The following is a 24,789-nucleotide window of genomic DNA, read 5'->3' as shown; positions in this document are numbered from 1 at the left end:
CTACTATATATTCTCAATATCTTGCTCTCAAAATCCTCTTTGAAACACACAGTGAGACACACTAGTGGTGCTTATACATATACCTGCTAAAGAACTATTCTTTAGATGGCTAGATAATCAGGAGATAAAGTAGCCATATATCAGAAAGAATTCATGAGAATATGTTAACTGATAATACCAAAGTTTTTGTTTGATACAGTTTCAGCTCCAAAGATATGCCTAACTTGCCATTTTGTAGCAGATTTCTGTCACTCAAATAGATGAGACAGGACAGTCATCTTCATAGTATAAATTTATGCACATAAATTTTTACTTTTCAAAGTCAGAACACAAACCTACATTCAATGAGTATACATAGACAAAAGAAAAAAGATGTTCCTTATTTCCTCACTAGATTTTCAATTATTTGTAGCTTCCTACTCTAAAGAAAAATAAGCTAACAGCCTGTCAAAATGAAAACTTCGTATGTGAGAAGAAACAATAAAACAGATTAATTTCTGCTTTTATAAGTCTGAGATTAATCATGAGGGAATATAATTAAGAACACCTAAATTACTCTTCACTAATAATGTTTTGCTTTCTACACTTACTCAGCTTCAAACAACAGCCCTCTCATGTACATTTTATATTAAAATCTTGTAAACCTTCTGCAGATGTTTTGAAAAAAAATTTTTAAAGGAAAGGGGAAATTTTTTACACTAACTGGAAGCCTTTAAGACCAACTCTTCTTAGTTTGAAGGTGCAGATTTTCATCTACTAATGCAATTAAGCATGTGCTCAACCTTTGAAAACAGTGGAAATTAACTGTATTTGTGTTTTATATTAGACATGGACAGTCTACTGATCTGGAACCCCTGGGAATTATGTTACTTGATGATTTACATTTCCTTTCACCCCATCTCTGAGGAAAAGAAAGTGATTTTTCCTTCACTCGACAAACATTCAGGAGTCTTGAACCACATCAACTTTTCTGAAATTGTATTTTTCATAAAAAAGTTATCCTTCCTCACATTTTAAAAATCTTTCAATGCCAAGATTTTCTTCATCATTTTAATGTTTTGAAAACGGAAAAGTGTTTTTCAGAGAATAGCCCACTACGAGCATTACAAAATTGTTGATACTGTTTAAGTTATATATTCTAATTAGTTTGGCAGAGCTAATACAAATTACGTTTACAGACTAACAATAATAAAATTGAAGTACTAGTTAAATAACTAAAATAATTAAAGGAATCATTTTTAGCCTGGCATAATTAGCTAATTCACTTTACAAGCATTTATTAAAATGAATTCACATGTTATATTCCATAGGTAGTTACACAATAGTGTTTATACAGGAAAAATATAATGAACCAAACTCTTTGTATCCAGCCCTCCACAATTAAAACGAAGACTCCCCAAGTAATATCAATCTAGGATAGACTAATTAAGTTTGGTTTGATAACCATTCATTTCTTCTATTGCCTCTGAGCAAATTGTTTATTAGAGAAAGTTATTTTACACAAATCAAATCAAACTGGGTAAACCATTATATTTGAGAGAAACCTTAGCCATCAGTCAATTAATCCATCATTTTCTCCAGACACTTTTGTTTAACGAGCAGATCATATTATCAACAATTTAGATATCCTATGATTCAATTATGACAGAAAATTTATTGACAGCTTCTCTAATACTTTTGTTATGAATAAATATTAAATGTTCTCCACTTTTGATGAGCAAACCAAATGCAATCATGTGTTAAATCTAATAATCAAAACCTGAGTGATACTTCCAAATGAAATGCTTAAAAAAACATTTTAAACCCAAATAATTTAAATAGTTAAAAAAAAAAAAAAACAAACTTACCTCACAATTTCTAAGAAACAAGCAAATAAGTTATTTGATTACCACTAGCTGACTAAATGAAAACACACAGATAAAAATATTACCAAATAGGTATGAAGAGGCTTAACATGAATAAAAATAAATGGCTTCATTTAGCGTTCTATAAGACAAAAGGTATTATTATGTAAAGATGGTATTACCACAACATAAAGTTAGAGACTCTTCCTGCAACTACATGGAAGAATTGCCTAGAAGTTAATAGAAATAGATTCTCCAAACCTAATATGAATATATTTGCTGTTAGGAATCATGTCTATTAAAAAAACAATTTGTGAGATGTTTATAATTACAGCTGTCTTAAACTCAGGAAAATAATATTGCCTAACAAAGATTACTCCCGGAATATTCAAACCTCTTGACAGACATCTCTCTTTGAAGAAATAAGATACTGACTCATTTACAACTGAGCTAACCAATTCATGATGAAGGGACCAGAGGACAATGGAAAAGCTCTATCTAAACTAACGTCCATTAAAGAGATAATGGAATTACGCAAACTTCTAACAATATATTAGAACATCATTATTACTTCAAAGTATTTTTCCTTGAGACAAGGAAGTTACTTTTATAATGAGGGGGACTGCAAGTAGGTTTACAGCTGCAAAGGAAAAGTGCTGCAGCTGAATATCGGAGAGGTAAGTATCCACATAATGAAAACAGAAAACACACTTATTGTCTGTCAGCATCTGAACAGTAAAAACTGCTTAGCAGTGAATAAAGAGGTGTTCACGTGAACCTCAGACAAAAGCCCTTTTTCAGGTTTTCCAGCTCTACCACATTAGATTCATAAGAAGCAAACAAGGTTTTGCATGTAGATTCCGTACCAGCAGTATGTTGTGACCATTTTCTAACCTGGACTGCTCTTGCTGTATGTATCCTAGTTAAAAATATCTTAAATGCATGTTTATGTTCAAACATCTATAAAATACAAGAAAATCATAATTTTCTCCCCATCTTTACCTCCTTCTATTTGGACTGGTATATAATAATGTCTTGTGGTTTACAGACATTGCCTCTACTTCTTTAAGAACTGAAATGACATTGTGAACTTATGCCAAATGGAAGCAAAAGAAAGGTCAAATGTACTTTATTAAAAAGCACATATTTCCAAAACCCCTGGCAAAAGTGATTTCACATCAAGTCACTTGCTGCCTCTCAGTAATTGCATACTCTACACTGGCGGATTCACTTGTACCTATTAAGAAGTCCAGAAGCTATCATGCAGAAGTATGGAATATTACTATTATTTTATGTTCTGAAATTTGAAGTGTCAGGTACATAGCAGTACATTAACTTACAGCAAATATAGAGTGTTTTACAGAACTCAACAGGAGTCTTCATGCATTTAAAGGCTTCTACGTCCTGAAGCATCAGTGCTGTAGCACACTTTATAGAAAATGGGCATCTCAATTTTTTTGTGGCAAAAGCTGCTCAGCTGTGATGCATTCAACAGGAAGAACTGCACAAGTTCTTTCAATATAACTCCCAAATTAAGATCTGTTGCTTTAACTGGAAACCTGTAACTAAAATTGCAAAGCTATAAAATGAGTGAATGTATTTTAAAAATTCCTTTCTGACAGCTGCACATGTGCCAGAGAACAGTAGTACAATATAAATAAATAGTAAAGAAGAATGTTTGAGCAACATGTTTTTTCACAAGACTGCTTGCCAGCAAGACAGTCACATCTACGGTAGCTCCCACTTGCTTTGTTGCATGGGCACTAGCAATTATGCAGTCAGGACCAAAAGCCAATCCTAAAAAGAAGAAACAGTAATAACTATGAAGCCATACAAAGGGCAACGACAATACAAACAAGACAGAAAAAGGGCAGAATTACCTTCTCAGCAGTAGAGTGTTTTTTTATCAACTTAATTGTATCATGAAACTGTAACAGTCAAACTTCATTAAGTGTGACTCCTGGAGTTGTGACATCTACCGCGATTCCCCTTCCAAAAGGTCCCATTTCTACCAAGGGTGCATTTCATACACAAAATTAGCTTTTTAGTCAAATGAAACCACTTACCAGTACCCAAAACTCCCTGCACTGTAAGGTCCACTTATGTGTCCCACTGCAACTGTAAACATACCCTATTCATTACTTAAGGACAGGGCTTTTTTTTCCCTTTGGTAAACACATTGTATCTACAAGGTTTAACTTAAACCCTGACTGCTGCAGGCGTGGCAAGACTATTTGATACACAATGTGACCAGCACCATTTCACTGAGTGCTAGAGATCAGTGATCTTAGAAGGGCAAGACAGACAGAGAGCAAATGTGTATTTGGACAATGCATCTCAAAGATTCCTTTTACTGCTAAGTAAATTTTTGTTTGTTTGTTTGTTTGTTTGTTTTTTTGTTTGTTTGGTTTGGTTTGTTTTTTTTTGAAATAATAATTCAGATGGATATTCATACAGGGAGAAAAAACAAGTAATAACACAGAGATTCATATTTATGTTATAGAAAGCCCCAGGTAGCTGCTCAGCAGATAGAAGAATGAAGGAACTTTTCTGTGTGGACACAAATGTAGATTTACCTCTAGAAGAAAGCACTGGGATAAATGGACAAGACTTCATTTTGATAGCCTCTGAGAAGTTTTAACACTGCATGTTAGCTCTTTCAGCAATCTCTGCATGGAAATAACCAAGCCCTAAGGAGTCTGCTCTCCCAACACCTCAGTATCCAATTGCTTACAAACATTGCTCATACAAAAATTCAGCTACCCCTAACTTCCACAAGCAACATGTTTCTACCTTTCTAAAATGAGCAATAGTTACCATGTTTTGCTGTAATATCCTAAAAAGGCTAGAAGGGAAGAATTGAATATTGATGGAAGATGATGTCATAGAGTATAACACAAATTTAGAACAGTGTGAAGATGTGGATCCTTCTGAGGAGGCTAGTAAAAAGGATGTTACACCATTGCTGAAGGATGCTGACACCTCGTCACCGTAAGAGACCATTACGTCCTTTTGTCTTTCAGAACCTATCTTTGAAATCTCACAGTAACAAATAGGAGTATGAAGAGAAGCTTCCCTCTCTGAATGTCTCATGGCTGGAAGGCCTAAGTACCAGTCACCAGTAAATAAGGAGGACTGAAATTAATTTTGCTTTTTGATCTTGTCACGCCAAGTCAGAGAGACAAAAACACCTACCTCCATCCTAAAACACTTATTACAGCCCAAACTGGCTTTGTCAGGGCTTAGCTACCAACCATCCCTAACATGAGTTTTCAGGAAAAGCAGTGGGATACTTCAAAGTTTTGTCTCAGATAACAGAACTTTTCTGACTGAAGATAGGGTAGAGAATTTTTTGCTGTAACCTGCCATCTGAGAGAGCAACCAAAGAGATGAAAGTTCAAGACCTGGATGTCCATGCCTGAAGTGTTATATATGAGCACGCACATGGACAGAGATTTCAAGAGTGGAGAACCTCATTCATGTTACAGTTTGGACAGTGCTGAACACGATTCCTTCATTGCAGTGATGATGGAGAAGGGTTCTCCTAGAAAACAGCAAGGTCTTTCTGTATGAGATCAACAGTCATTATTGTGTAAGCAGATTTAACAATCATTTGAGTTTACTGGAAAGTACAGCACTAATCTCAATTTTTCACTTATCTCCAGTAAAGTATATCAATACTTTTCTAAGCAGAAAATCCCAAAGATTCTCTTCCTGCTTGCTCACAGCAAGAATATGGTTTAATGGACATGCAGATCTTAAAAGTGGTAAAGAAAATGCACTTACATTTCAAGGGATATGCCTCCCATAGAACGGGCAGACAAAAACTGCCTTCAGTTGGGTTGTCAGTTCAGAGAGGTGACCGAGCTCGAACACTTTAATGATATGGAAGGCCAGAGGTGGAAATACATGAAGAAAAGCTTTGTTACAAAAAAAGAACTTAAACAGACCTAAGAGTATTTTGCCTTTACACTCATACTCATGCAGTGGGGATGACAGAGAATGGGGTATGAGAACACATACACTGATGTTCTACCTGTATGACTGTAACAGCAGAGGTACTGTCATAAACTGTTCTGGTGAGACTATACTATTTGTTTAACAGGATAGTCACACACACAGAAATGCAAGAAGTTACAGACTATTTAGAATTTCCCTCTTTAATAACGAACATTCATAACGGAAATGTTGTAACACCTGTTAGGTCACTTACACATAAATACCTTTACAAGAACTATACAGGAACATCCCATTATTGCAAGGATAGAAACCAAAACCAAATCCAAAGAAAACATTTACTTCTGTAAAAGACTTGCTTATACAGTCAAAGTCTTACTCACACTGGCTAAATCTGACTTTTAATAAAAATGGGTCATGAGTCACAATTAAGTGACTGGCAGATTAAGTGTTATTTTATTTAAAGAAATTTAGCTGAAAGCCTTAATTCTTAAATTAAGAAACTTCATTTATCTCCAGAATGTACCTACCTGAGCTTGACTGTTAGAAAAAACATTAGATTGACAGTGCTAAAGTCAAAAATATGTTTGACAAAAATAAGAAATCAAGTAGCTGTTTGTGGTAAGAAAGCTCTGAGTAATGATATATTTGGCTCTGGTATCTCATATACCTATTAATCTGACTTTGGCTTTCTTTTCAATTATGATGTTGGCAAAGCTAATTTGCATATATTTTAAAAGGGTTAAATATCTACATGAACAATTGCATTAGTGCTTAGATAGTCTCACTCATTCTGTTCTGTAGCTTTTATACAAAGAAAAAGGTATAAAAAAAAAAAAGACAACACTGTTATAACTAAGCCTTCCTAATAAAAAGTTAGACTATTTTTCAAATACCACAACCAATTCAAGAAAATGGGAAATAATTATACATATTTATTCTCACACACACTTTATACATTTGTATTATATCAGCAATACAGTTTTTAAAAATTAAGTTTACTTGATTTTCGTTGTCTCCTAACTCATTCAGTTCTATGTACCTAATGGGACGAATGATAATAAAGCTCTTGGATGACAGCAAGTATTAGCACTGCCCAGTGAAGTGAATTTTATGCCTATATTTAGAAGATTTCTCCAAAATAAATATGCTACATGTCTGTTTTTAATAACAGATACCAGAACCCACCTACTCCTACTGGAAAATAAAAAGAGGAGATGGGAGCACACAACTGAGTCCCTGAGATCCCAGCTGAGCTACAGTAGGGTAAACTTGAAGATCTATCATCAGTCAGCAGTCAATCATTGAAGTTTTGTAGTAAAATAACACTTCCAGACATTGAATCCCACTCCCAGACTGTATAGGAGTATATAGTCACACTCTTATTTTCCTTTCTATTTGCTGTAAGGATCCATTGTCTGTCTCTGTACACTTGAACACAAGCCCTAAGAAACAATAATTACATTTTCCCTATGGCTGATAACATTCATTGTTAAAGCAAAGTATGTTTCTACATAACTTCTCAAAATAGGGTTGACACATATATACACTAATAGTTTGGTACTTGAACACAAACAGTGCTTGTAGGTCCTACTGAAACACAAGTAACTGATCATTGTAATAACCTGAAACCACTTCAGAAACTCTGAATGTTTCCATTACTCCTCAAACAGTGCCTACCTGGCCCAGTCAGAATAAATCCTGTTGCGGAGTACCTTAAATTCTATGCAAAATAAAAAAAAAGAAAAAAAAAAAAAGATCCAGGCTTATGAATTAACCATCTCAAATTTCACTTCAAATTCATTGAGGACACATATCACAGAAGGAATTTATTGTGAAAGAAGCAAGAGAAAGTGAGTGCAAGCAAGCGGGGAGAGAAAGGTGTGAGCAAGAATGTGGGAACAGAAGCGGGAGAGAGCGAGTACATGAGTAGGCTTGAGCTATCTCCAGAGGATGATACAAAACTACTTTTGGAGCAGCAGTTCTATCTCCACTGGGTCTTTGGGGATTAACACTGGGTGACCTATTGGCCTAAATTTACTCCAAATTAAATTACTTTAACTTTCTAAAATACAAGCTTGTCGTGTAGCTGGAAAAAGTAATACCTTGAGCATGCCCTCCGAGTCCTCGTGTTGCACAGTAAAGCCCCCAGTTCTGTCATGAGAGATTGTTAAATTCTCAAAGTCCAAATTCAGTGTGTTTTCTCCTAAGATCAAGATATCATGAATTCTTTCACTACGGTTCCTAAAATTCCTAATGTATGCTCTGCCTCTGTCTGGTGAACTTTATCACTTCTTAACAGCTGATGTCTGTTGGTGCAATTTTTCTTCTCTGTTTCTTTTCAGCACAATACAGTATGTTGCTACAGATGTCCTACCGCCCACCTCACTACCTCCACAACCACACCAGTACTTCAAAAGCTGTCAATCTGTCTCTGGAGTTGAATGTTATAGTGCAGTTCCCGGGTTTAAAATGCTTAAATATAAAAGAAGGCCTATTTGAAATATGAAAAGTGTATGATTCATGAAATAAGGAAACAGTAACTCAATCATAACAAATATATTTGACCTTTAAAGTAGTAACAACAAACATTAAAAACACTCAAGTTCTCCTTTGCTGCCAAGTTTATTTTCCTCCTAAGTTGTGCTCCATTATGCTACAATAATCCTTCATTATTTCAGTACAATAATGCACAGTCTATCGTCTACCTATAGTTGTCTGGTGTCTATTTAGTTTTATAGCAAGCAAGCAATTTGAGAATATGGTAATAAAGCCTCAATCACAGTAATGATGTATGATGGGCTGTAATTTCTGTGTGCTAATGGTTTACAAACAGTATCACAATGATGACGGGAATCTCATTGATTCATTATATGAGTGCAATAATATCAAAATGACTTAATATAGATCACTATTTACTCATGCACATACTGATAACAACCTCTATATATTTCTATATACAGATATATAGAAATAAAATTAGTATTAGTCTTTCCACATAAAAGTTCACACGGCACGAAACATTTTGTGTTGAGTTTCCTAAATCAATGTTTAAAGTTGAAATTACTGCATTGAACGGGTTCTTTGAAAAGCAACCCATTGATTTTAATCTGCTTGAAGCAATCAATTACTCCCTGTCCTCTTTATTCCAAACTGTAATGAAAACTAAACTGCGTTGTCTTGAAAACTAAATGTGAAGATGATCATAAACAGAATTTAAACTCCATGGATTATTCATATCTACCCATTTAGATTTGCCATTTCCATTATGAGTACATTTGCCATGAGCATTTAATGGACATCTAAAAGGGAATTCATTAAAGCAGGAGCTGTTGGCAGCACTTATGGGCTTCAGACTGCTTTATGTTTGCCTTTAATAGCTCACTATTATAAAAGTGATATATTGTGTTCATCCCATTAGTAGTTTGCAGAAAGGTCTGTAAGACATAACAAATCCTTTTGAGTATTGTCAGAATCAAAACTAAATCACAGGGTATTTTTTTTTCCAAGCAGCATATTACGACCTCAACAATGTACCACTCTAGGTCATCTAAACTTTGATGATCTTAGCCAAGTAAGAATTTAATGACCCTACAGACAGTTTGTTCTTTTTTTAATGAAACACACATTAATTATTAATGCTGTCTCAAATGCATAGGTTTTTAAAAACTTGTCATAACTATTAAGGTTAAGCATGCTTAAAAATGAAACATGTTTTCTCAAAAGGATTTTCTCACTTGTTTTGGGCCAAAGCAGTGTCAAGGCAAGTAGAAAGGTTAATTCCACCAACCTGCAGGTGAAGACACTGAAGAGCAAGCAGCCTCCACCCACCTGCTTCCCTTCCCTCTGGCCCTCCTGGGATGAACAGAAGGGATCTATTTGTACAAGGTACTTGCTTATTGGCAAATGAAGAAAGCAAAAGGTAAACTAGAACAAAGTTGACTGCTTCATAATCAACTGCTAATAGTAATTCAATGTTTGCAACAGAAATACCCCTACCTATCATAGCTCAGTTCTACTTGTTAATTCTATATGCCTCTGGAAAAAACATTATAGAGTTTACCATCTGAGTGTATTCAAGCTGGTAGTACGAAAGTGTTACTGTGATTAAATCTTTACAGAATACAAACCAAACAAGTATTTGATTATTCACTGCATGTTCAGCTGAACCATTAGCACCACCAGTCCACACTGAATACAATTCTGTTTGTTAACTTGTGCTCCCTCTGCTGACTTCCAGTTGTAATACATACTATATATTTCCCAATAGATGTTATTTATTTATTTGTAAAGAAAATGGTGGATTTCACAGCACATACAATTAAAAAATTCTCCTTTTAAGAGGATTACCACAAGTACTAATAAATATGAACCATAAATTGTCTCTCTGATTCTAGATATTTACTTTGCAAAATACGAACTTCGGTTAAATCCCAGTTGTTCAGAACACCTTTTCTCCTTAGCTTCAAAGGGTACTGGCAGCTTTACAAAGCAGTCCTGGTACTACACTAAACTCAGTCACAGTACCACGACACTGAGAAATCACTTACACAGAAGGGCCGTATAAACTAAAGTCAGTTTGACCTAGCAAAAATAAGCTCGTGTCAATGCCCTGAAAAACTCCTAAAGAAACAGGCTTCTTCAAAATATCTATACCAACCCTGCAACAGATTCCTGAACTGAAGTTGCTTGTCTCTTACGGCTTAAATTAATCCTCGCTGTCTTACCTTACTTACTTGGATGGAAAGCACACTTAAAGACACTGACCTGTGACCTGGACCTTTATGAGTGGCCCTGGATCTGAAGGTGACAAGCGAAATCTTCCCTAAGGAGAATGATCCAAAGTAGGTTGGTTTGCCATAAGACCTCCCAGAAAGATGCCAATCTTTTGTGCAACACAAAAAAGAAAATAATACAGTAGCAACAGGTTCATTTTCCTTTTTCTAGAGACAAAAATCATGTATGAGTAGCATCTTACACCATGCCTTGTATGCTCTTTTGATTGTGACCACCAAAGCCAATCACATCAAAGAAAAAAGTCTCCGTCTCTATTATTTTTTAGGAATTTTCCTAGTTAAACTTGGAATTTCTTAAACTTTAAGACAACAAAAAGATTTGGTTTATCTGAGAAAACTTTACTCCTTTAGCTAATGGTACAATAAAATGGGATGAAAAGAAATAATGATCCAGATATTTAGTGGAAAATATCAGATCTCATCACCCAGTCAGCCTGCCCACCTTCACCAACTGATTTCTGAATATTTTCAGAATGCTGCTGGCCAAAACAACTCTCATATCAACTCCATTTAATTGACTTGGTCTTTCAGTCTCCAAGTTAGGTAAACTTTTGTCTTTAATTTTTGCTCCAAATTTTCAAGGACATGCAATACTTCTCTCTCAAACTTTCATACCAGGAGTCCTAATACAGAAACTTCAGATAATTCTGGTTGCCGTAGTTTCGGAACTCACTAGGTTGACTGAATAGAAAATAAGTAGACCAAATTTCTCAGAATTGCTAAAATTCTTCCTACCTCTTTGTAAGGAAATACATTTGATGAAGGAAAGATAATTTCTGAGTACATACTTAAATATCATATGAAAAAGAAATATTTCTGTTCTAATGAATAATGACTCTACACATTTTTCACACTCAAAACTATCTCATCACAAAGTAAAAAAATCTGACTTAAGAATGATTCACCACCTTCCTTTCACCCTAACTTTTATGACATGTAAGGCTATGGAAAGAAAACCCCATCCCTATACTACTTTTTTGGTGAATGACTCTGCTGTTGAATCTCAGTAAGTATTTCCAGTGAGCACTGAAACAAGAACAACTCTTAAAAGAATGAGAAAAACAGATTTAAAATACCCAATTAAAATTCAAATGTCCATAAAAGTCACTGACAATTTCTCCACAGCAATTTCTGCTTTTCTTTTCCTGATAATTTCATTGACTACTTAATGACAGGAACAGAAGAAATTCAATTTCTGAATTCCCTGGGCTTACTATAGAAAAAGTGAAGCTTAAAATAGTAACTAGGAAGAAAGGCACCAAAGCAACTGACTTAAATGAAAGGATCCCATTAGTATATTGAAGGAACCTGCACTTAATTGATGCTTGGATAGACATTTTGAACTGCTGGTTTCATGTGTTCTTAGCCCAGGAAGTCCATTCTCTCAGAAAAGTATGTTTCAGTGATTTCATGTGTACACTATGTAATCAAAAGAGGGACTAAGCGCAGTGTCCAGAAAAATTAAGTTAAACCCCTCTGTTACAGAGATTCTCAAATGATAGCATGAACCTTTAAATCTCAACTGAGAAAGGGAAAAACCTTTGCACAGAACTACCGATCATCTGATCACCAACTATCGAACAAGTTTATTTATTGTCTCCTATTCCTATGAGGAATTAACAACTACTCTTTCTTCAGTGTCCTCAGATCTCTTCGATCAACTTGAAGCATAAGACTGTCTATTGTAGTGCAGACCAGTACAAAAATATTTTCAATATTCTGAGAAATTTTAAAGTACTGAAAGACGGCACTGAGTAGCATTAAAGGTCTAGCAAATACCCATCTTACAGCTGATGACTAGTAAGTACTCAAGACTGAAAAGCCACGGCTGACCTGCTAGTAATCAGGAAGCAATGCTGCTGAAAGCATCTGGAAACACAGATGTAAATTCTGAACCTCCTCATGTCTCAAGTTTGATTTATTTGACATCAGTAACAGTATACACAAAATAGGTAGATAATAAATGATAAAGAAAAAAAAATGGACTGTCCATATTTACATTAATGGAATATGGCAGAAGCAAGCTAAAACCCCCTAACATCAACAGCAGAGACATCAAGAAATACCTCATGATTCAACTCCTTTTTGCGTAATTGCAAACAACTTTCACTAAATCTAACTTTGCCTGGAACTTCTTAATTCACTAGAGTATATCCATAATTTGCTGAAACCACTGATAAAAGAGAGTGTAGGCATTATTAAAATGTAAGAGCCATGAATCAACACACAAATAGGAACAAGAGTGTATGATGGAAGTCTCTTTCCTTGACTGAGCAAAATGCAGTTTCTCCAGATATTTCTGTGAAAATTTTTCTTGGCAAATTTTTTTTCAAACAGTTGCAAAAGGAAGTACATAGGTACGACATCTCATCTGTCTCAGAGGAAACCTTTTACTTACTTCATCATGAAGCATTTTACAATGATGTGGATGTTTTCTTTACTATGATAATCTCAGACAGCATATTAGGCCATTTACATGGGCAGTCCAAATTTAAAACAAAACAAAACAAAACAAACAACTTGATTCAGAAATCTGATGACTTCATCAATCTGGAAAGTTTCCAGATCAAAGGAACTGCAAAATAGAGGAAGTAGCTGAAGCCTCATTTATATCTCAAACCCCAAAAGATTTCTTATACTATATCCTGGATACAACTGCTGCTGCTCTGCAGGAAATAGTCCTTAGCAATTCAGCTTCATTGACTTTATCTCTTCTAAAGTGGAAGTGATGTATTGCTGGTTAGACTGTTGTCACAAGCTGCTGACAACAGTTTGATGAAAAGACATAGTTTTCTATACATGCTGCTCTGCAAATACTTATCTTCTTCATTTTGAAAGGATCAGGTCAACATTGATCTTTCAATACAAATATTTGCAAATAGGTCTAAAAAGTGTGAATCAAACAAACAAACAAACAAAAAACCCCCCATCATAATATGAATGCAAACTATCCAATCCTGTTTCATTAAAAAAAAAAAAAGAAAAAAAAAGAGTAGTAATATGAGAGGAAAAGGTAAAAGCAGAAACAATGTTCTTTGCAATTCTGGATTATACCAGAACTAGTGTCTATAAAAAAATAAACAGAAAATAGATAGACTGACAGTTTACATGCAACCTTTAACACAGGTCAGAAATTGCACTTTTTTGTAAGGTCAAAACCAACCGACCTTGAGGTCACAAAGACTGGAATTTTGTACTTTACTCAATTATCACATTTGTTTCACATGTAAATATAGAAAATGTCAGTGCATAAAGCTACTTGGAAAGATGATTACTTGGGTTAAAAATTTTATCAAGATAAAAGAAACCAAAAAAAAAAAAAGAAATCTTTACAATGAACTTAAGTTAGTGCTCTACAACAATTCCTATTTAAGAACACTGCTATACAAATACATATTCCCCATATATATCTAAAATGACAACACTATTCTAAAAAAAAATATAGAGGACTTTTTTATTAATATATTAGCTGCTGATAACTAAATTAAGTTCTTAAGTAATTATGAAGGAGATGCTAACCAGCTGATTGGCTAAAATCAAACAAAAAACCTTTTAGCATTGCTGACCAGAGCAGACTATGAACACAGCACCTAAACTGAACAATGTATAATTTAACCAGTATCAACAAGAGTAATCTAACCTCCTTGGATTTTACTGTTTTGTTCTTTTTTGACAGATGTACTTATGTGTTATTTTGCATATTTTTCCTCTCTGAATTACACAAATATGCAATAAGCAATTTCATAATTAAGTTTAACTTGAGTCATAAAAATTGCCGTAGTCTGATATTAAAGAATTATTCACTGTGCTCTGAACTCTGATGGTTAATTTACTTACTGCAAGGTCTGGGAAATTAATTCATTAAGCTACTTAAATAATGAGGATATTAGGCCAACATACAGCAACAAAACCAATATATTTTAGATGAGTAAGTCACAAGATAGCCTGTTGTTTTTTTCCCCAAGATCCCTATCTGCTGTTTCTTCCTTCTTGCTAAGTTGGTATGGGATATACAGCACAAGTGGAAAGGTCCAGCAGTTGGAAGTTACTCAAAAGAGAATCTGCTTGAGGTGAAATGATAACTTAATTATTAAACAAAAAAAATAATCAATATAATAAATACAAACAATATAATGAAGTAGTATTTAGTGACGTTGACAGAAAACCTAAGTAGTGATATTACAACCGAGTCCAGTCATCAAAGACACAGCAGAGGCAGGTAAGCCAAAAAGCAGGTGTATGTGAAAGCAAAATTAGAAATTACTTTTGTAAAATAGATAAAGGAAATCTATTAGGCTAGATCAACAACAACAACAACAAAAAAAATCACTAAGCAATGTAATAGCTCTTCTCTGATAGAAAAATTTTAAATATACTTGCATTCAAAATAAGATTAAAAATGCTGAAAGATTGATTCACTTCAACATTTATTTCCTCCATCAGCATTTCCTAAATCTCAATTTCTGAGACAGGTAAGCAAATTAAACCAACTAATGGCTATCAGTCACATACCAAGGGAATAGAACTGAAAATTAATTGATGCAAATACTTAAAAGTCAACTACCATGCTTATTTTGCATATGAGATCAAGATGTGAAAAAATGGGTAGTTCACTATAGATTCAAAAAAGCTCTACATGTGTGGAATTTCTTACAGGTGACTTAGCCTAGTTTTGCAAATCAACTATCCCCATAACTTCACAGGAAATGTCATGTTCTTCCATCAGCATAAACACTAGAAATTTTCAGAAAGCAAATAAATGAACAGATGCCATCTCATTCCTGCTTAAAACATACTTGCAATATTATTAGGTAAGTCTTTTCCTTATTCTCTTCTTAGCATGCAACAGGTTTTTTTGCAGTTAAATTGTTATACTAAATTGTCTGAAATGTAACTCTACTACAAGAAAAATTGTGTTTGCAACATTTTGTGACATACTGTACCACTGTTTTATCAGCATTTTGCTGTTACCACAGCTACTCTCTTCTGCCACCACTTCAATTTGTTTTGGGCACCTGCTATTATAAAAAATAGTAGTCTCTCTCAAATCACAAATTATACTTACATCCAAATAACCCAATAATATATTTCCCAAACACTTAAGAAGTCAATAATTTGGAGTGGAAGTAGTATTAGTTTTTCAGTCTGCAAGTGATAGTACCAATTCTGAAATGTTTAAATATTAGCTTACAAATATTGCTTATAGCTTAATAGCATCATAGATGTAACTTCACAAAGATATTGGCTCTAGACAGTAATTATATCCTCAGCCTAATGTTGCAGTTAATGGACATACACATTTCAATGATAATTGCAATGCCTGAACATGATAATGTGCCTTTATTAGCAGCTACAAAATAAGGCTCAGTTACAGCCAACTGCAGAACTGAACTATGCTAATTATTTATTTTTAAGATTGCCTGATTTGTGTTATAAAATTCTAAAATAAAATAGTACGGCACTTAAACCTGTGCTTTAATTGCAAACGTGATCAAATAATATCTATATGAAGATTCATGCAAGTTTTAGTTGTCACTAGCAATGAGCCAAAAGATAACAAGTTAGTAAGATAAAGTTGTAGGTAACGGAACAGCAAATACACTGCACTTAATGAAGAAAAAAAAAAAAAAAAAAAAAAAAGGAGATTTAAAGGCTTTAAAGATTTTAAACAGCAAAGAAGAAAAGGATGAAAACTAGGAGTATATTACGTAAAATTTGGTAAAAGAGAAAGCAAAATAAAAATTCCCCAAGCAAACACAGAAGAGAAAGTGCTGTATAGACCAAGAAGAAAAACATTATCAATTCCTGCATAAAACAACCAAGTTATAAATGATGGAATTAAGGATACATAATATGAAGAATACTTTGCAACTCAACCTGATGAGGAATCCAACGTTTATGACTCCCCAAAGTTCTCAGTGTTTGTCTTTATATCCTGAGAGGTTCTTTGCTGTACAGAACTCACAAGTAATGGAAAAATTCAGTAATGACATTTCTAAAAGTAGTTGAAAAACAGGCACTGTGTATTGTGATTTAAAGTTTGCCCAGGCATAAGTAAGAATTCCTGTCTAGTCCCATGAATTAAAATGTCACTGATTCTAGCTCACTTGGTTTTGGTTTGCTGTTTTTTTTTTTTTTTTTTTTAATTTAAAGAGAAAGCCAAAAAATTCTGCACTTCTAGAATCCTTCAAAGTATTAGATTTCTTCAAAGGAAATCCCACTTTTTTTCACATGAAGCAAGATGGTTGTCAGTGCAAGCCACAATCTAGAATTAAAATTAACTACGTATTTTTATAAGCAATGGCATAATTAACATAGCTTGTCCAATCTTTAGGCAATTAAATAAGTTCTAGTATTAGTTCAGGAATATTTGCTAAAAGTTCTTTCTGCTCATGGCAGGATAGGAACTATGATAGAAAACATGAAAGAAGATCTGTCTGAGTAACACTACTTGAGTAAATCTCTGCTCCTAAATTGCTAGAAATTGGTCAGTCAGTCAAGTCAGAGCCTCAAAGAGGAGAGAACCAAAGTAATGCACATACATGTGAAGCAACATTTTTTCTGAGGACTGTAATAAAAAACCCACACTGCCAATTCTTTTGTCCAAAAAATCACATGAATTCTGAACACTGAGCTGCTGCAAGCCAAACTGGCCCACAAAAGGCTCCTACACTTCAAAGTCTGAGCTACAGACTTAACTAGTTTTGTGGTTGTCTCCATGCTGGAAGACTGCTATTTACTTCAAGAAACACTAAATGTTCTCATCTCAATGTTGCTCTTTAAAGCTTTGGAACAAGGTTTTTCTTTAAAGGTATGACTAAAACCACCATTAAATTATTTGTCAAGTAATACAACTGTATTTGTCCATTCCAGTCTTATCTTTCCCAGCATTTTGACCATAAAGAATGCTGAGTGTATGTAAAAGGCTTGAAATCTGTTTGAAATTTAACTTGGTACCTTTTAACCTCTTCAGTTCTGTAGGTAAGCATAGTATCTCACTTGCTCTATTTTAAAACTAAAAATAGAAGAAAAGGTTTACAAAAAAGTCACTAAGAAGATTTCTTGGGATATCTGTATCAGTTCTGCAGACTTGGAAAATTCCTGTAATACTCTGATCACTCACTGTAATATCTGCTTATTTTGATTTCTGTACTAGCAATTATATTCTATTTAATTCAGCATGGACAGTTACATTAATTTGGAGGCTTTTATGACAAGCAATATGCAGGGTTTCCCTCCCATCATTTATCTGGAAAAAACACATACCTGTTGTGTTTGGTAAAACAAACCCAATTCTGCTTGTGACACTTCGTTCCTGCACACATAACCAGAGAGGGAAGGCTACATGCTGCCTCAAAAGGAAAAGAATTTTGCAACTGCTGTTGAAGCTTTTCATCAGGACCGGAATGGAGCCAAGCCCCACTGAAGTCAATCCCTACTTACTTTTCCTCTATGAACTGCAAGGAGATTGGATGAGAACAGTGTGGTAGCTACGAAACAGTAAACATGCTATTTGGCCCAGTGAAGGGGAAAATTCCTGTGACAATATTTTTCTTCTGAAACAACCATTCTGTATTCTTCCTAGAATATGCCATAGAAATAAGTTGTAACCAATTCTCACTATGATGCTTCCTTAACAAACTCTAAATGTTAAACTTAAATTAGAGGCATTTCATGCAATCTGAAAAATATTCAGTTCAATTAAAAATAATTGATGCATGGTGAAATAATTCTTCCCAAAGCTGCTGTAAAATCTTCAAAAAATAAAGCTACTTAATAATTTTCATCTCCTACAGGCTAGAGAGAAGCATTATTGCATATTAAAAATTGGAGTGTGGTTTTCCCAGAGGTAAAAGAAAGTTATTAAAACAACCTATTTATTGTTGATATAACTATCCATTTGTGCTACACAAAAAGTAACAATTTCAGTACATTAAAAGAAAAGCTAATTAAGGCATAATTAGTATTTTCTATGTTTTGATAATTAAGGGTTAGTTGGCTATTTCTTTTCAAATTTCTATTTGTTGTACCCCAACAATGCCTTTAATGAGCAGCTAACACTATTGAATCCCTGATGGCTGAGGAGTTTAGTGACCACTACTACATTACTTTCATTTATCACTGCCTCTTTACCTATAAATTAAAGTAGCCCTGTAGCTATGTTGATCTACTTTATATCAATTTCTTCATCCATATCAGCTGAATATGTATGGCATTAACCTCATTTACTAGTTTGGAAAAGCTGAATTAAAATGAGATCTAATTTCTAGTGCACAGAACAATTTCAAAACTGCCTGCTAATTTCCAGCACCTGTCAGTGTTGTGATCTTCACCTCATTGTAATGAAATAAAACAGTATATATATTTTACACCTCAGAAAAGGATGATAATTCATAAGCGTTAAGGTATCATTAATCATGAAGATGGTAGGACCCAGAATCTTTTCCGAGACGCACACAGATCAACACCTCTACTTGCAAAGATCCCCACTAAAGTCAGTAGGACTGCTGCAGATCTCCGGGTCTTACACTCTGCAGGGTAACAAGTAGTCACATTCTGCACAACTATATTTTGGTTGGTTTTTTTTGTTGTTTGTTGGTTTGTTTTTTTTTTTTTTGCTAGGTCATGTTTCTGTGTCTGCAGGCAGTATAATCAAAGAAATATACATATACTGAAGAAATATCAAAATAACGTAAATCAACAGAATACACATTACACATTAGAAGACAAGCCTGTGTTCAGTGATTAGATGATACCTGGTTACATGCGTTTTTTGCTTTCAGCTACTGCAAACAGTATATAGCAAGGAAATTATATTTTTTCCTCCCCTCTAAACACACTGTAGTTTAAATTCTAAAACCTCCTCGTATTTTTTTATCATAATGCATATCTACCTCATATATCAAGTCTGTAATTCAGAAATTTTAAAAACACATATAGATGCAATCCTAAATGTTAATACAGTAACTTATTTATATTGACCACATAAGCAAATAAAACATGCGCAGGATACAGTAAGAAATCCAATGTGCATCCCTCCACCCCACTTTCTATTCATGCTTCAACTTGGATTTGTTAAGGCTCTTTATGAAACATTACTCCACACTCTTACTTCCTTCTTCACTCTCACCTGCCCGAGACTGAAAACCAGGCCATGTTCCCTTGATTACTCAACTGATGCAACTACAGAAGGTGACAGCTGTACCTCTTCATTTGTACATGGGGCTGTTTCCCTGAAACAGAAAAAGTCTGAATTCTAACTCCTACTTTTCTACCTTGTGTCCCTACCACTTCTATTTAAGGCTGGGGCAAAAGAAAAGCATGGCTTGCTGGAACACCCTATTGCCAGTGATCTTCACTTCTGGAGGTATCCCTCAAACTAGAGCCACCTGGTTCAGATTAAAATTATCTCCAGACTTCTCTAAATACATTCAGGGCTACTGTTTGATTAGAAAGAGCAGAAGAGGGAACCATTAATTGCTTCATGGTGGAGCAAAAGAGTGTGTTTACCTAAATGCATTTTAGCTGGTAAATTCTTTTCAATATACAAAACAAATACCAATCTTGCAAGCATAATTATTCTGGTTAAGATTATTATGGGTGGGATTTCTTAAAAATTACTCTGCTTATAAAACGTGAAAACAGAACTGCAGACATACCTGTAATCAGGCTCTGCTAAAGAGCATAGCTCACACTTGCTATTACTAATGTTTCACCATGCTACCCTTACCTAACACGTGAATAGGTTCCAGTTTTGACCCCTGTGTTTCAGGAATGGCAACAGTAAACTAAAGGGATAACTGCAGTTAAATAGCGCCACATGCTGTAGGAAGCAAACATGACAAGTACAAAATTAAGATAAAATCCTCAATCTCAGTTAGAATTGCACAAAAACCCCAGAGTGTAAATAAGTGACATGATAGACAGTTCTACACCCTAAATCTAAGGCCTACTTAACACTTATTAATTACACTAATAGTTTTAATCTGATTTCCTTCTCACATACAGAACCACTGTAATTGTCCACTAAATATTTCTATTTCAACCAGAAAATATTTAATAACTAAATGCCTTCCCCCAAAAAACTGAAGATGCAAAGGAACTAACAATAAAAATAACTTTACTTCTGTATGCATATATTTTTCAAGAGCACACTATTAGAATAACTTAATTGTAGCTCAGCAGAAAAGTCTTCAGCCAAACCCACTTTTTTTATAGCATCACTGTAATCTGAAATATGAAAAACTGAACACTGTTAGAAGTGTCAGGACTTCAGATTATGAAGATACCTTAGTATTAAACTTGTTTCAAGTTAAAGACACAATTCTAAGTTAATTTAAGAAAGTTTAGTAGTTAAATTAGCTAAATTTAATTTTCTCTGATATATTAATCTGCAAAATTTATCGAACAAATTACAGTTTGATTTACTCTTGGCAATCTCTCAGTACCAATTAGATACAGAGAGCCAAATACACCCACCAGTGCCATCAACTGCCGCTGCAGCCTCCCTGCTCCCAGGGGTCAGTTTGGAATAGATGCAGTTTGAACTACTCCAGAGAAGGCTACAAATCCCTCCTGTTGCTTTTTTTTCCCCCCTCCAAAGATAAATCTCTAATGTGCCTGGAAGCAGGAAAGGTCCTGGCTAGTGAGTCTTGCCTTTTTATCTTTGTTTAGCCTAAATTAGTGTACCAAGTCCAAAAATGTTGAACTGTATTATCTGTGCTAACAAACACACTCTGCACCAACACAAGCAGCGTTCAAGTGCAAGGAGCAGACCTCCAGATCTGGTCTACCTGCCACAGCAAGGTAAGAACTTGCATTGTAACTCATGAAGCACCTGCTTATTAAGTGACAACTCTGCTCTAACCCACAATAAAAAAGGCAGCTAACATACATTCTTAGCATCCCCAAAATTATTTTTTGCACTTGCCATGGGGAAGTTACAGCAGAGATGTCACCAGATAGTCTCTCTAAACTGCAGGCTACCCAGTTAACATCCCACCTGTGGCTGGATAACTAAGAAGAGATCTTCCTTAGCATGGATAAATGAGGACTGAATACATGTTTTGAGCTGGAAATGGAGTCAGACTCCTCTGCCAACTCTCCGTGTTCAAAGATACTGTAATTCCTGTCACTCTTAGTATTCACATTCTTTTTCCTTTGAAAATGGCTGTAACGAGTTACATGCCAGACTGAAATAAAATCCAGAAATAACAGAAAAATTCCTTATTGGTGCTAGATTGATGTAACACACAATACAGATAGAAGGGCTCGTTTTCCCGCTAAGCATGGTTTTCATTGGCTAAGCCATTGCAAACAACCACGACCATTTATAATAGTCTTATTATGAAGCATGAGATTAGACCAGCAGGACTTCTGGTTTATTCTGTACCTCATGGAAGAATGAATTAAGTATACCTGGACATAAATCTAAAGCCCCCAGAGCATTCTGGGTAGTACACACCAGTACGTCATTACCGGTACAGTTAAAAAAGCTTTCCTCAAGTCTTCCTTGCTACAAAATTAGGCCAATTACAGCCTGTCCTTCCCTTGAAGGGCACTGAAAACACGACCACCCGCTTTTCTAAAACAACCCTGGACATCCTTGATTTTTTTGTGCCACTCCAATATTCTATTTGCTACACTAAACCAAAACAGTACCTTCTGCATCTTATTTGTGTTGTCATACTCTCCCATTTGTCGACAGTTTTTTCAAAAGTGTGGTGTCCAAAATTGGACACGTTTTACTTGAAGCCCAATCGGAACCAAATACTTGGAATTGGATAAGAAATTCCAGCACCTGACAGTATTCCTTGCCAAAAAGATGTATTTTTCTTGTGTGCAAAACCAACACATACTGTTACCCCTGCTTAGACTCCACCGCATTTTCTGAAATACTGCTGCCTGGTCAGAGATTTCCCAGTGGTAGTTGTAAGAGGGGATTTTCATTCCTAAGCATGGTGTTTCACCAGCATTTTAAAATTTCAGGTTATTTCTCCAGCTTATGAAGATCTTTCTGAATTCAAATCCTGTCCTTTGTGATCACTTCCTCCCAGACTAGTGTCACTTGCAAATATAAATAAGTAATTGTATAGGAGTTGCTATGTTAAGCACATTGCAAAGGAAAAGTCTCATTCAAAAAGGCAGTATTTTGTCTAATAAAGAACATGGGTTCGATGTCAGGAATCAGATTTCAATGCAATATTACACTACTTACAGCGCACACTAACAGTGGCACACTACAGTATCGCTAGAGCTGCCACAGATAGAAGCTGAGACTACAATTTCAGTAAAGCACAGCGCAGTGTTGCTTCCAGACAACTTTTATATATATCTATACTACATATAGATATATTAGGTATGTATTTAAAATATTCATTCAAAGGTCTATCTGATCCAAAAGACAGTATCTTGATGTATTACTTCTGTATTGGAAATGTTTTGCTATTCTTCCTCAGACAGCAAGCCCCAATGGACTGTTTAAGAAGAATGCATTAATTTACCTAACCAATTTTCTTTTTCTATAATGAGTTTGCTTTTATTATATGCACATACTTAAGAATATGAGTTAATGGACAAAATTTGTATATTTATATAGAAGACTTCTACAATTTCATTAGACTACTTAGCCTTTTCTAACCATTGTCTGTTTTTCTGTATGCAAGTATATGATCAAATAAAGAAATATTCTCAAAAATTATTTCAACATGGCTGAAGCATGCAGAATTTCCATTATCCATTCTGTAAATAAAACAACTCAAGCAATCCTGAATATTTATATAAATGTGTATTAACTTAGCCATTTGATATATGTTTGATTTTTCAGCTTCCAAGTGTGAGCCTTTTTATTGCACATTTGCAGATAGCTGCCAGCAAGACACAGTATCAGAGGATTTACAACTGTGAGGGTAGAATGCCATCTGCTGCTATACTTGCTGCTACAGCAGGATAAAACATAAGAATCATACAAGTGCTGCCTTCTGCCTTTTTCTTAACTGTAAAAAGTATATTAACATCTCATTTTGTTTATTAAAAATTAAAACACAAAACACAACATCAAAACTGGGAGCTCAGATGCCTTTACACAGATTTTGTTGTAAGATCTGGTAAAATAATGTGATATGGACCACAGGATTCTATCAATGCAAATGAGAGGCTGTTGTATCAGGCCTACTAGAACAAAACAAAAAAGGGTACTTTGACTGCAAACTAAATTATACTGGTAGCTAATGTAATCAAACCATAAAAACCAAAGAAGCACACTTTGAAAATGCATTTGCAATGAACTACGGGGTTGCTAGACTGGGGATAGAATTAGAAATACCCCTTGAACTGTTAAGCACCATGAAAGCCTTGCAAAAATCCCACTTTCCCAGTCTGGTTACATACAAGACACACGTCATAAACAAAGGTAGTATATCCTAATTCATATACTGCAAGTTTGATTCGTGTCCACTTACTGGGGCAAGGGGAAAAAACTAAAACAATAAAACTAATCAACACAAAATCCTACAGTTTTCCCCCATGTCCTTTTGGTAAACGTTAATTCTTTCTGTTCCAAGTGCTCTTCAATAAAAGGGGGTTGGAACTAGATGATCTTTAAGGTCCCTTTCAACCCAAACCACTCTATGATTCTATGAAAGTGAATTAGCCAGCATTTTACTCAATAATTAACCATTTAATCTTACACACACAATGCAATTGCAGAGGCAGTCTTATGGCTATTCAAAACACACTGCTGAGCTGGATAAACTCCTATGTATTGAATTCTAGTGTAGCTGGCAAACGTTCAAGGTTTTACATTTTTTTTTCCAATGATAATGGAGCTCCAAGTGATAAAACATAAATAATGCACGTTATTTTTTTGCCCACTGCTTCACCCACCCACAAACGGTTCTTCCAGCTTTCTGTAAGAATGGACATAAAAAGTTTGGGTATACAATCTCCTATAACAATCTGTTATAGCATACTATACATTGATAGGGCTTCTCTGGAGTTACACCTCAATCAGTCAGAAAATAAGGTGAAATCAAAACCCTCAAAATTGGATAGAAAGAAAAAATAATCCAGGAATTACAGATCAGAATAACAACTGCTATACAGCCATGTTGCTTTTGAATTGCAGTCAGCAGGACTTCTGCAAATGAAAATATCAGGAGCACGAGTACATTTTTACAGTGTGCCTTCTGTTA

The 24,789-nt window shown here is 34.8% G+C and overlaps 1 protein-coding gene across 4 annotated transcripts in view; it reads right to left on the bottom strand.

Moving 5' to 3' along the window:
- The window catches only part of RANBP17 (RAN binding protein 17), a 162,817-nt gene that overhangs the window by 110,291 nt on the left and 27,737 nt on the right, over window positions 1-24,789 (bottom strand). The gene's annotated exons all lie outside the window — the stretch shown is intronic.

Source organism: Tyto alba, unplaced genomic scaffold (genome assembly GCF_018691265.1).
Source record: "Tyto alba isolate M040663 unplaced genomic scaffold, T.alba_DEE_v4.0 Super-Scaffold_17, whole genome shotgun sequence".
Lineage (NCBI taxonomy): Eukaryota > Metazoa > Chordata > Aves > Strigiformes > Tytonidae > Tyto > Tyto alba.
The sequence above is the reverse complement of the archived record's forward strand: the minus strand, read 5'-3'. Positions and strand labels throughout refer to the sequence as shown.